We start from the raw sequence: 14,163 nt of genomic DNA on the forward strand, positions 1-14,163 counted from the left end.
GAGCCAATTCCAGAAGGTTAGATACCACATATTTGCCTTAATTTAAGATGAAATGATGCCAGTTCGAAAAACAGTACCTGTAAATTGTAGTATTATTCCAAGCCCAAACAGTCTGTAGCTCATGCAATAAGATATTGTGATGTAACCAATGAACCAACAATCAATGTGAGTCAAACTGCTTATGATCTACATCAAAGAATTGTAAAACCTGATATACTTTTAAGACCCTATGCTACTTGGAAATGGGGTGGGAGAGCAGAGAAATCTTCCATCTGCTTAGAATGTGAGGAAGACGTGAAGTATAACCTGTCAGGAATGGAACAAGTAACTCAAACTACAAAGACATATAGGGGGAATCAAGAGCGATCCTGGCAATCTCTTAACAGGTCGTACACACAGAGCAGGGGGGCACCCCAGAGTGGAGCAGGTGGACAGGAGGAGGCTTGTATCCCAACCCTGTAGACTCCCTGATCCTCACCAAGGACTATCACTACGGGCACCAAGGACTATATCCCAACCGCCAAGAACATAGGGAATTGGAGTGCCTTCGGAGCCTGCGAATTCTGAGGTCATCCACCCCCATCTGGATCTCCCACATGCGATGGAAGAAGCCCAAATCCTTCCTGACAGGATCCAAGGTCATCGGAACAACAGCCAGGAGCCCTGAGCAGTCTGCAGAAACAGAAGAGCAGTAAACTTCCTTTGGGACTAGGGAGAGGAGCTTTCTCTGATCCTTACTTAGTTCCAACTTTGGATCCCCACCCTCTCCTGCAAGGACCATCAGGGTCGCTGCAGAGACCCCCCCACCAAAAAAAAATTAGGATACAGAACAACAAGAAAAGCTTAGAACCAGGAGGAAATGGTCGGCGTGGACTCACACATACCTTACTAGGCAGGACACAAAGATTGGTTACTCCTCACTAACGCATTGAAGATTTCTCTGCACACCCCTCCTAAAACTGGTCTGCACCTCAACTGTTGACAGAGTTATAAGCCTTGTCAGAGTTATAAGCCAGTTTAGACTATCCTAAAATCTGCCAAGTTCAGCAACATTATGTTTTAACCCTATAAACTGCTAAATACTCCAATGAAAATAGACATGAGACAGCTGAATAGTACCCTATAGCCATTTTAAGGTGTATACAAGCCGGTTCCGTGTGTAAACTAAAATTGAAATGCCAATGAAGTACTCACAGGATGTGGTTAAGAACTTGCATTTTAACGTACTGATTACTCAATACCATGTCAATTAACTCCATAATGTTGTAAATTGTTGCTGATGTTTTGTTGTGGCTTTTAATTGATTGGGATGATATTCTGCCAGCTCTATTTTCAGACCAGAGATGGTCTCCCCAAGAAACCTGGAGTTTATCTGGACAATAAGATGCTGGACACTATGCAAACTATATGGTTGCTATGAAAGAATCTTGACTTAATTTGAATTGTAATACTGCAACAAGGTGGAACAATCCACCATGGGGGGATGGCATGGGGAGGGGTTGGGGGAATCCCAGAGCCTATGAAACTGTCACTTAATGCAACGTACTTCATAAAAAAAGTGAGGGAATTGTAACTCAAATAATCCACAAGTCTAATTTTCATTGTAGTTAGACTTCCTCTAGAGCTAATAAGTAGGTCCATTGTCTAATTTGATCATCATTAATTTCCCACTTTTTACCCACACCTGCCCAAAGAATAAAAATCCAAACCACATCTAGCCAGAAGGCAGAAAATACAAGCTAAAAATTATGGAATTCTCACAAGTTGGGTACTTAACCAGGAACAGGTGTACTTTTCCTAACATTGGTGAGCTATAGAACTCACATACACTGTCTCTTTCAACCAGTCTTTAAAATGTTTGTGGAGAATGATCATGAAAGCCAACATATGGATTTCAAGTCTGCATGGAAACTTCTCTTTTGACTCCATTTTTACGGACTTTGTGAAGCATCCCACTTCCTACTTCCTCAAACACCTCCACGAGGCAGAGAAGCGCCAGACTTTCATCCTTGTCTGATCTTCTCCTATCTCGGTATTGAGCGTTTGAGCATTACTCCCACGTTTGTCTATACGAGGAATGTTGCTGGCCAATGCTGACAAATTAACGTCTAGTCCAGCTCACGTGTCAGTTTCTCTACCATGCCGTAACAGTAAATAACTTTGGAAGTACTCTCAACATTATGGCTTTTCTAGAAATCACTTGGTCCCTAAATGATGGAAAACAATCCTTACTGACATGTATGCATAATTCCGGTAAGGCAAATCTCACTTGGAATCCACACAGCTCGTCAGAAGCTCCGAGATCAAGAATGATCTACTAGGTGATGCTAGGGAACGCGGGGCTATGCTTAACAGACGAAGCTGTAACAGCCTAATGGAAAATTGAGACATTTGAATTTTTAGTAGGAAATGAGCTAAAAGCAGATAACTATTTAAGAACCTTAATGGGGTGAAGTTCATGCTCACACAAGCCATCTTTCTTTACAATTCTTGCTTGCGTGTGTGTTTAGGAAGTTTCAGCCCCGTGCATATGGAGTAATTCTGACAGCCTAGTTATCCTTGAAAAAAAGGCCAGCATTGGTTTAGGAATGGGCTACCAACATGGGATATGTTCAGCTCACAATGTACTGGCCTTCAGTATTTTAGTTGGAGAGTTAAGATTTTGGACCTGGTGAGGTGGCCTAGCAGTTATAGTCCTCGCCTTGAATGTGCAGGAATCCCATATGGGCACTGCGTCTAGTCCTGGCAGTCCTGCTTCCCATCCGGCTCACTGCTTGTGGCCTGGGAAAGCAGTTGAAGATGGCCCAAAGCCTTGGGACCCTGCACCCACGTGGGAGACCTGGAGGAGGTCCTGGGCTCCTGGCTTCAGATCGGCTCAGCTCCAGCTGTTGCGGCCACTTTGCGGAAGGAATCATTGGACAGAAGATTGTCCTCTCTCCTTTCTACATGTCTGGCTTCCCCAAAAAAATAAATAAATCTTTAAAAAAATATTCTTACTGTAAAGTCAGATTTACAGAGAGGATGAGGAGACAGAAAAATCTTTCATTTGCTGAGCCACTCCAAGTGATTGCAACAGTTGGAGCTGAGCCAGAAGCTTCTAGGTCTCCCATGCCAGTACAGGGCCGCAAGGCTTTGGGCTGGCCTTGACTGCTTCTCCAGGTCACAAGCAAGAAGCTGGATGGGAAGTGGAGCAGCCGGGATACAAGTGAGCGAGCAGCCCTGTGGGATCCTGGCACTTGCAAAGGCGTCGACTTTAGTCAGTAGGCTACTGCTCCGGGTCCAGTTGGAGATTTGTCACTCAAATGTTTACGGTTAAAGATCCTGATAAGCCATAGAATGCGTTTACATGTAAAATAGTAGCAAGTGAGTACAGCATGGTTTTGCACATGATATCCTGCACATCTGCAATAAAGTAGTTCAACAGTTGTTCAAACGATAGCAGACACAATCCCTCTGGCAATGTATTTCACTGGAACTGTTTATCTTATTGAGAGTTTCTGGCAGCAAAGCATGATATTCCAACAATTCCTTCATTTTGCTTGACTGAAAAAAAGAAAAAGCTGCCCAGTGAGTGCAGTAGACCTTGTTCTTAAGGTAAGATTACCAGGGAACTAAGCAAAAACATACATTCAGAATATTTGATTTGTTGATGTCCATTTGGCATTGGTAGGGGACTTGTGCATTGTTTTCTGCAATAGAAAACATGGCATCACACAGTCAATCTTTCCAAGGCTTCAGGGAACTGGCATCGCTTCTCCTACCCAACTCTCAGTAGACTGCAACTGAGAATTACAGTCATGGTTTGGAGTTCTTTCAGGTTAGACAATGTGATTTCAGTCTCTGGCTCTTTCCACAAACCAAAATTTATAGTCAGCACTTATTGATAGTTTTACGCTATTGAATAATTTTCAGTCCTGTAAGACGTCGGAGAGGATGCTAGCAAATGCTTTCCTCCTATACATCACTCCCAAGTTACTTAGCTCCCCTCAGTACCTTCCCGTCAGCATTCCAAGTGCCTCATTTGCTCCAACTCCCTGGTTTCTGATGAGATGGAAATAGATATTTTAAGAGGATCTTCTCTCTCTCTCTCTTTCTCTCTCTCTTGCTCTCGCTTTCTCTCTGTCTCACACACACACACAAGAAGTCATAGTATATTTCTCCCATGGGAAGGGATGACTGATCAAGAAGGATGGCTGTTTTAAATTTTATTATTTATTTGAAAGAATGGAAGCAAGTAGACACTTGCCTCTTATACTTACTGAAATAAACCAGTCCCCCAAAGACAAATGGGTTCCTTCCTGTTTGTTAGCTAATACAAAGTACAGAAGTGGAATATGACTGAAACTGACACCTTGAGATTTGATTAATGTTTATAACCCTCATCTGTACTCTTGAGAAATAGTGGTTTTTCTACTTACTACTTGTGGAATTCTTTAATGGAGGATTAAACTTGTGGTTATAACCTCAAAGTATGCTGCAGTGAAAAGTTAAACAAAAATTATAAAGGAAGGAGGAGAAAAGGCGAGAGTGTGGCAGAAGGCTAGACAGGTTGGGAAATCTCATTATGCTCTTAACTTTAAGTAAAATACAAGGAATGTATTCCAGTTAAATAAAACTTTACAAAAAAGAGAGGAGAGTAAGAGAATAGAGAAAGATTTTCTATTAACCGATTTAATCTCAAAATGCCTGCCACAGCATGGGCTAGGTCAGACCAAAGGCAGCTGTCAGATATCCATCCCCAGGTGTATGCGGATGGCAGGAACCTAGCTGTTCAGATTATCACTTGGTTACTTTCAGGGTTCATTAAGATGAAGTTAGTATACTTGGCATATGCTTGCTAAGAGGGAATCTCAACTGAACTTGAACTATGGTTACGCAACAAGTTGGAGGAACCCACCATGGGAGGAGGGTGTGGGGAAGTGTGGGGAGAATCACAGTTCCTATGAATAAATTTAATAAAAAAAAAAAAAAACAAAAGCAAAAAAAAGATGAAGTTTAGAGCCCGCAGTTGAAGCGGCATTGGAATCCAGACCCCATCAAACGGGCTACAGGAGTCCTCCAGCATCATCTTAATCTCTGCCAACATTTGCCTAGGGATGATATTTTAAACAGTTTAACCATAATAGTAGCAGGAACTAACTTAATCACATGCCTTTAGCAAGTAGGAAAACAAAATGTGAAGCCTGGACTTTGCCACCCAACATCCCTCCCCACGACCTCCCCTGCCCTGGCGCTTTACCTTAGGTTCCCTAGTTTTGGTGTTTCTGCTATGTGAAGTAGGATTCGAGTTACAGCTTTTCCATGAGCCAAAATGAGTTATGAGCACTTCATGTATTTGTCAAGAAACTTCTCTGTGCCTTTGTTTCTCATCTGTTGAATAGGATCACTGATTCCTACCTTCTGAAAGTCAGTGATAGTGTGCTTGGTGTAACACTTGGCATGCAGAACGCAGCATTGTTGTTGCCAACTGTGGATCCACTTGCAAAGTATTAATCAGAAATTGGATTCCCTACATATTAAGTGAATATTTCTCAAATTTGAAATCTAAGAATAGGATGGCTTATCTGTAGGTCCCTTAGTTCATAGACAGTATGAAAAGTACAGGTTCACAAATATTTCTTTTCCACATATATTCTTTATACAATGTTAACTTTGTTATGGGAAAATAGCTGAATAGTTTCTTTTGTCCTTGCCAGCAAAGTGACACAACAAGAGGGTAACAGAGCCGGCATTTCTCAACATGCTCCTCTTTATTTTTCTCTAATTTAAATGTAGGCATCCCAGACTGGACGAGTCACACTTTATGGACCTAAACTGCTCAAATAGTGGACAATTACTTAGTAAATCCTTCTTCAACTCTCTCCCCCATATCCGGCCACATGCTGTGATGCATGACTGCTGGCCTTGTCCGAAGGCTTCTCTAAGCCAGTGACTCACCATAGCTCTATTACCATGAAGCCAAAGATCAGCAGTCTCTTTATGTACAAACTATCGCTGCAAGTTTGATCAGTTCCCTTATTGCACGAGTAGGTACTGTTTATGACTCGGCCAAAACTTTTCTCATGGCAATAACAAACACAAATTAAGGGTAAAGTGCCCGTTGGTATGGCCTAGTGGCTAAAGTCCTCACCTTGAATGCCCCGGGATCCCATATGGGCGCCGGTTCTAATTCCAGCAGCTCCACTTCCCATCCAGCTCCCTGCTTGTGGCCCGGGAAATCAGTTGAGGATGGCCCAATGCTTTGGGACCCTGCACCCGCATGGGAGACCTGGATGAGGTTCCTGGTTCCCGGGTTCAGATTGGCGCGCACCGGCCATTGCGGCTCACTTGGGGAGTGAATCATTGGATGGAAGATCTTCCTCCCTGTCTCTCCTCCTCTCTGTATATCTGATTTTGCAATAAAAATAAATAAATCTTTAAAAAAATAATAAAATAAAACAGGAACCAAGAAGCACCTCTAGACTTACCAGTCATGCAAAAGGGAGGCGCATGCTTGCAGTCTGCCCTTTGGAACGAATTCAGGACCTTGGGCTGTAATAAAATGAATAAATTTTTAAAAAAAATTAAAGATAAAAAGGAACACTCTAAGTAAATGTACTTTTAAACCAAAAACCTTATTTTTTTCCCAACAGTTTTGATAGGTTGGCAGGGGAAGAGTCTACAACAATGTTTGTGTGAGTGCACTTCAAGACACCAATGGGAAAAAATGGAAATTAAGTGCAAGTGCAAAAAAAACGCTTGAAATCTCTGCAGTTTTTTGTAATTTTTTTCAAAAACTTGAAGAGCACTGGGTTCATGGATTTTAGGGCTTTTTCTTTTGCACCAAACTTCTATTTCAATTGCACTTTGCCAGAACTATTTACCCACTCTTACAGATGATCTCAAATCCATCAAAGCAAACCATCTCCATGGATTTTTCTTCAACTGAATCTCAGTGGAAGAAAATTCAAGGGTACACAGTACTTACTTCCACCTGATCTTCTAACTTCATAGCAACATTACTATGATACTCAAAATCACCATTACTTTTTCTATTGCTTTAAGATATTGAGATGTGACATCTCATTTCTAGTCAAGTCAGGCTTAATTATTTGGATCTACTCTCACTGATAAGCAGTAAAGCTAAATTTAAAGCATCTTTCTTAGCAATTGAAAAGCTGGCAAAACAGTATCTGGCAAAAACTGACAGGACAAAAAAGAATCTCATGCGATAAAACCTGAGAGCTGCTTTTGTGGGCTCTGTGACCTGAACACATTTGGAAGTGACGTTTAGGAGAGGGTCAGACATCAGAGCCCTGTGTCTGCTGGAAGTTGAGAAGCTACTAGCAGACACACTCAAAAAAGTTTCCACTGGACATCAGTTAGAATAAATGAGACACAGTAGATTCCTCATATACCCCTACAGCCCGAGATTATATAGATGTATTTTTAAAGATTTTTCTTTGTAAAGGCAGATCTATACAGAGAAGGAAAAACAGGAAGATCCTCCATCTGCTGATAAAGTGACAATGGCCTGAGCGGAGTTGATCCGAAGCCAGGAGTTAGAAGCTTTTTCTGTGTGCCCAGGATCTGGGCCATCCTATAGTGCTTTCCCAGGCTGCAAACAGGGAGCTGGATGGACAGTGGAGCAGCAGACACGCAGTGGCACCCATATGGGATCCTGGTGACTTCCAGGCAAGGATTTAGCCACTAGGCCACTGTGCTGGGTCCTTGGGATCACAGTTTAAGGGAATTAATTTCAAGTCCTGAGCATCAATGAGGGGGTCGCAGATGGGTAGGGCAGAGGTAAATCCTCTCCAGAGAGGTTAGTTTTCTGAGACCTCCACATTTATTGCTATATACAAACTTGCAAAATAATCTGTATGAAAGATTAGGTACACCAGGAAATAGGATATCAAGAGTGAGAAAAAGCAGAAGTAGATCCACGAATTGCACATTGAGAAACAGTAACCATGGGAAATGTGATCAACATTGTCTTTAAAGCAATAAAATACAAGCAGATTTAGAAACAGAAGCAAAAGACATGGACTTGAAAATGATCTACTAGAACTTCTGGAAATGAAATTTTATACACAAAGTATTACCAAGTCAATAGATTTAGTCAATTAGACATACTTGACATGGGCAAAGCAGGCAAACAGTGAGGGACAGGAAGCTGAATACTGCCAACACCCTAGGCATCTGCACTGCCATCTCCTCCAGGCTGTTTCCACATGGCCAAAGCCTCAGCACCCCTGCTCTGCATCCTGCAGCTAAGCCTCACTTTGCATCAGGTACCAGGTGTCCTTAACCACCATAAGGAGCTCACCACACATACTATAGCTACACTCCTTATGCTAGAAGGAAAATGTAACCCCAGCCAGGTGGGGAAATTGTTCATTTTGAGATTGCCTGCACACATATCTGAGTGAGGACTGTCCTTTTGTCCTACTGTTCATCTGTCTCTCCTTTTACTTGTAGAATGACAAAAGCCTGCAGTTTAAGTCTAGCTGGGGCAGGCGGGTGGGGGTGCGGGAGCTGCTACTCTCCAACTACCTCCAGGGCTCCTGGGCCCTACAACACCACCAGGAGGCTGCATTTAACACCATTAGTAAACAGAGATCAAAGACGTTGTAGAGCATGGAGGTGCAAAACATGTCAAGAGACAAACAGAACTCCTGACAGGACGGATGAAAATGAATCCCAACCTGTTTAATCCGAGTTCTAGGATTTCCAGAAAGAAAGAAAATGAGCAGAGGTAGTGTGAGGTTTCTCCAGAGTAACTGTCTACACGTTTTTTTTAATGCCAGTTATTTCTTCAAAAGCATCTGATTTTCATGAAAACAATCACTGGAAAACTATTTTGTTACTTTAAATAAAAATGACAGCATTGTAAAATAACAGACAATAGTTCCTGGGCTTGGGAAAACATAGCACTACACAGGTGAAACATACATAAAGCATATGATGGGGAACAAGAGGCCCTGACCATAGGAGTATCTTTAGCTTGGTAGCAACGAGCAGACAGCAGTTCCCGGGCTTGGGAAAACATAGCAGTACACAGGTGAAACATACATAAAGCATATGATGGGGAACAAGAGGCCCTGACCATAGGAGTATCTTTAGCTTGGTAGCAATGAGCAGACAGCAGTTCCCGGGCTTGGGAAAACATAGCACTACACAGGTGAAACATACATAAAGCATATGATGGAGAACAAGAGGCCCTGACCATAGGAGTATCTTTAGCTCGGTAGCAACGAGCAGACAGCAGTTCCAGGGCTTGGGAAGCATTTTGCACTTGCATAGGTGTTGCACACAAAAAGGCATACGATGGGGTGCAAGAGGCCTAGACCCAATCTCACAGCCTCTGCTGTTCCTCTGCCAACAGATCAACCCGCAGTTACAACACAAGGGTGCCCACCTGCTCATGTACATCAGTAAAGTCCTATTGTTCCATAACTCTGGCAGTCTGTACCGCAACCTTGTTCATTGTCACCAAGGTAACTGGTGGTGGAGGCTGCTGATGTACTGGCTATGGTGGTCGCCATTATGCCAGTCTGTTTTATTCTTTATCAGGCCAAAGAGGCCTCTCCGTCAGTCCCAACAGACACAGGCAGGATTCAGGGCAGGGGCTGAAGAATAGCAGAATTGCAATTGCCATTCCAGCACGCTGTCAGGGTGCACTGGAACGTGGTGTCATTTACTTCAGAGGTGTTTTCTGTATGTGAGAGAGAAACATGGGGATAACACAGGCAGACACAAGCTTCAAATTCAAGGAGCTGAGGTTCACCTATGTGAGCGAGTCCTCAAGTTCAGACGAATGATGGAACTAATAGATTCCACAGGAATCATTGAATTCCTAAAGAAGGGAAAACGGGGTGCATGCCAGTGCATGTCCCAACCCCACAAAGCTGCCACGTAGAGAAGGTGGGTATTTTCCCTGTGGTAATAACAGGAGAATGATAAGCAAAAGCACGGTCAGAGATTATGCTATTTATAAAGGGAGGGCCAGACCCCCAACAGCTGGGGTCACACACCAGACAGTCTGATAGTCTGGTTAAAATAGAAACTGGCAGGAAATGTCGGAACCTGGTGCTCATAGCAGAAAGACAAGATAAAGAGAGGGGTGCTTCACAAATACTAACATACTTACATAATATATACAGGCATAATATACGTGCCTCAGGGGGAACCTCTCACGGAGGCCCCAGCAGAGATGGAGAAGGATTGCGAGGGGGACCCTCGGGTTGAGGACCCAGCAGAGGGGTTCCTGAGTGGGACCCTCTCACTGAGGACACAGCACAGAGAGAGGGGAGGTCGGAGGGGGACTCTCGCTGAGGCAAGAGCAGAGGGGGTCCCAAGAGGGACCCTCTCGCTGAGGCCCCAGCAGAAAGGGAGGGTGGTCCGAGGCCAAACCTCATGCTGATGCCCTAGGAGAGGGGGTCCCAAGGTGGTCCCTCTCTCGCTAAGGCCCCAGGAGAGGTGGTGCCCAGGGGGACCCTCTCGCAGAGGACCCAGCAGAGAGGTAGTGGGACTCATGGGTTCCTTTCACTGAGGCCGCAGAAGATGGGGTCCTGAGAGGGACCCTCTGGCTGAGTCCCCAATAGAGAGAGGGTCGGGTTCTGATGATCTCTCTCGATGAGGCCCAGGCAGAGAGAGAGGGGGGGTCTGGGGAGACCCTCTCGCTGAGGGAGCAGCAGAGAGGGTCCTGAGTGGAATCCTCTCGCTGAGCCCAAAGCATTGAGATAGGAAGGGTCCGAGGGGGACACTCTCACTGAGGCTCCAGCAGAGGGGGACCCGAGGGGGACCCTCCTGCTGAGGCATCAACGGAGAGGGAAGGGGGCTCCGGGTGTCCCTCTCGCTGAGGCCCCAGCAAAGGGGGTCCCGAGTGGTACCTTCTCACCTAGGCCCCAGCAGAGAGGTTAGGTGGCTCCGGGTGTCCCTCTAGCTGGGTCCCAAGCAGAGGGGGTTGCCGGAGTTCCCCCTCGCTGAAGCCCCAGCAGAGAGGGAGGGGTCGCCAGGGTTCCCCCTCACTGAGTCCCCATCAGAGGGGGTCCCAAGCGGGTCTCTCTCACTGAGGCCCCAGGAGAGGTGTTCCCCAGGGGGATCCTTTCGCGGAGGACCCAGCAGAGAGAGTGTGGGACTCAGGGGTCCCTCTCACTGAGGCCCCAGAAGACGGGGTCTTGAGGGGGACCCTCTGGCTGAGTCCCCAACAGAGAGGCTTGGGCTCTGAGGATCTCTCTCGCTGAGGCCCCAGCAGATGGGTTCCGAGGGGAACCCTCTCGCTGAGGCCCCAGCAGCGAGGAAGGGGTTGCCGGGGTTCCCACTAGCTGAAGCCCAGGTAGAGAGAGAGGGGGGTCTGAGGAGGACCATCTCGCTGAGACCCAGGCAGAGGGGCTCCCGAGATGGACCATCTTGCAGATGCCCCAGCAGATAGGGAGGGGATGGGGGGGCCAAGGGTCTCTCTCACTGAGGCCCCAGCAGAGTGGGTCCCGATCGGGACCTTCTCACTGAGGCCCTAGCAGTCAAAAAGAGAGAGAGAGAGAGAGAGAGAGAGAGAGAGAGAGAGAGAGAGAGAGAGAGAGAGAGAGAGAAGCGGCCGATGGTCCTTCACCCTGAAGCCCCAGCAGACTGGGTCCCGAGGGAGAACCTCTCGCTGAGGCCCCAGCAGCGAGGAAGGGAGGGTCCGAGGGGGACCTTCTCCCTGAAGCCCCAGCAGAGTGGGTCTCAAGGGGGACCCTATTGCTGAGGCCCCAGCAGAGGAGGTCCCAAGGGGGACGATCTTACTGTGGCACCAGCATAGGTGGTCCCGAGGGAAAACCTCTCGCTCTGGACCCAGCAGAAGGGGTTGTGAGGGGGACCTTCTCTCTGCGGCCCCAGCTGCGAGGGAGGGGAGCGCCGGGGTCCCTTTTGCTGAGGCCCCAGCAGAGGGGCTCCAGAGTGTGACCCTCTTGTTGAGGCTCCAGCAGAGACAGAGGGGTTATATGAGAGGGGTACCCTCTTCCTGAGGCCCGAGAACATGGGGTCCCGAGGGTTACCTTCCTGCTGAGGCTCCAGTAGAGAAGGAGGGCGTGTCCGAGGGGGACGCTCTCACTGAGGTCCCAGCAGAGATGGAGGGATGTTTGAGGGTTCGTCTCGCTGAGGCCCCAGCAGCCAGGGAGGGGGGCTCTGGGAGTCCCTCTCGCTTAGGCCGCAGCAGACAGGGTCCCGAGGGGGACCCTCTCTCAGAGGCCCCAGTAGAGATAGAGGCTCTGGCTGGGAGGGTCCCTCTTGCTGAGCCCCCAGCAGAGGTTGTCCCGAGTGGGACCCTCTCACAGAGGCCCCAGCAGAGAGAGGTGAGTCCGAGGAACACGCTCTCACAGAGGCCCCAGCAGAGGGGCTCCCCAGGGTGACCCTCTCACTGAGGCCCCAGCAGCTAGGTAGGGGGGCTGTGGTGGTCCCTCTTGCTGAGTCCCCAGCAGAATGGGTTAGGAGTGGGACCCTCTCACTGAGGCACCAGCAGCGTGAGGGTCCCTCTTGCTGATGCCCCAGCTGAGGCGGTCCCAAGGGGGACACCCTGGCTGAGGTCCCAGCAGACAGAGATGTGCGGTACGAGGGGGACCCTCTCTCTGAGGCCCCAGCAGAGGAGGTACCAAGGTGGACAATCTCGCTGAGGCCCCAGTATAGGGGGTCCCGAGTGGTCTCTTTCGCTGAGGCCCCAGCAGTGAGGGAGGAGTCGCCAGGGGTCCCTCTCGCTGAGGCCCCAGCAGAGGGGGTCCCTAGGGCCTCCTTCACTGAGACCCCAGCAGAGAGAGGTGGGCGAGGGTCCACTCCCTGACGCCCCAGCAGAGAGAAGGGGGGTTCCAAGTGCTAACTTCTCTCGGGGCCCCAGCAAAGAGAGAGAGAGAGAGGGGTGCCAAGTGTCCCTCTCTCTGAGGCCCCAGCAGAGGGGGTCCCGAGGGAAAACCTCTCACTGAGGCCCCAGCAGCGAGGGAGGGGGCGCCGGGGAACCCTCTCGCTGAGGCCCCAGTAGAGTGTGTCTCAAGGGAGTTCCTCTTGATGAGGCCCCAGCAGAGACGGAGGGGGTATCCGAGGGGGACCCTCTTCCTGAGGCCCGAGGAGAGGGGGTCCCGAGGGGTACCTTCCTGCTGAGGCTCCAGCAGAGATGGAGGGGTGCTCAGGGGTCCAGCTCTCTGAGGCCCCAGCAGCTAGGGAGCGGGGCTCTGGGGTCCCTCTCGCTTAGGCCGCAGCAGACGGGGTCCAGAGGCAGACCCTCTCTCAGATGCCCAAGCAGAGATAGAGGCTCTGGCTGGGAGGGTCCTTCTCACTGAGGTTCCAGCACAGAGACAGGGTCCTTCTCGCTGAGGCCCCAGTAGAGGTGGGTCCCAAGGGGAACCTTCTCCCTGAGGTCTCAGCAGTTAGAGAGGAACCAGCAGAGAGGTAGTGGGACTCAGGGGTTCCTTTCACTGAGGCCCCAGAAGACGGGGTCCTGAGGGGGACCCTCTGGCTGAGTCCCCAACAGAGAGAGGGTCGGGCTCTGATGATCTCTCTCGATGAATCCCAGGCAGAGAGAGAGAGGGTTCTGGGGGTACCATCTCGCTGAGGCGGCAACAGAGCGGGTCCCAAGTGGTACCTTCTTGCCTAGGCCCCAGCAGAGAGGTTAGGTGGCTCTGGGTGTCCCTATCGCTGAGGCCAAAGCAAAGGGGGTCGCCGGGGTTCCCCCTCGCTGAGTCCCCAACAGAGGGGGTCCCAAGGGTGTCCCTCTCACTGAGGCCCCAGGAGAGGTGTTCCCCAGTGGGGCCCTCTCGCGGAGGACCCTGCAGAGAGAGTGTGGGACTCAGGGGTCCCTCTCACTGAGGCCCTAGAAGACGGGGTCTTGAGGGGGACCCTCTAGCTGAGTCCCCAACACAGAGAGAAGGTCGGGCTCTGAGGATCTCTCTCGCTGAGGCCCCAGCAGAGAGTGTAGGTGGCACCGGGGGTCCCTCTTGCTGAGGCTCAGCAGAGGGATTCCAGAGGGGACCCTCTCACTGGGGCCCCAGCAGCGAGGAAGGGGTCACAGGGGGTCCCACTAGCTGAAGCCCAGGTAGAGAGAGAGGGGGGTCCGACGAGGACCATCTCGCTGAGACCCAGGCAGAGGGGCTCACGAGATGGACCATCTTGCAGATGCCCCAGCAGATAGGGAGGGGATGGAGGGGGGGCCAAGGG

The sequence above is a fragment of the Ochotona princeps genome, chromosome 2 (genome assembly GCF_030435755.1).
Source record: "Ochotona princeps isolate mOchPri1 chromosome 2, mOchPri1.hap1, whole genome shotgun sequence".
Lineage (NCBI taxonomy): Eukaryota > Metazoa > Chordata > Mammalia > Lagomorpha > Ochotonidae > Ochotona > Ochotona princeps.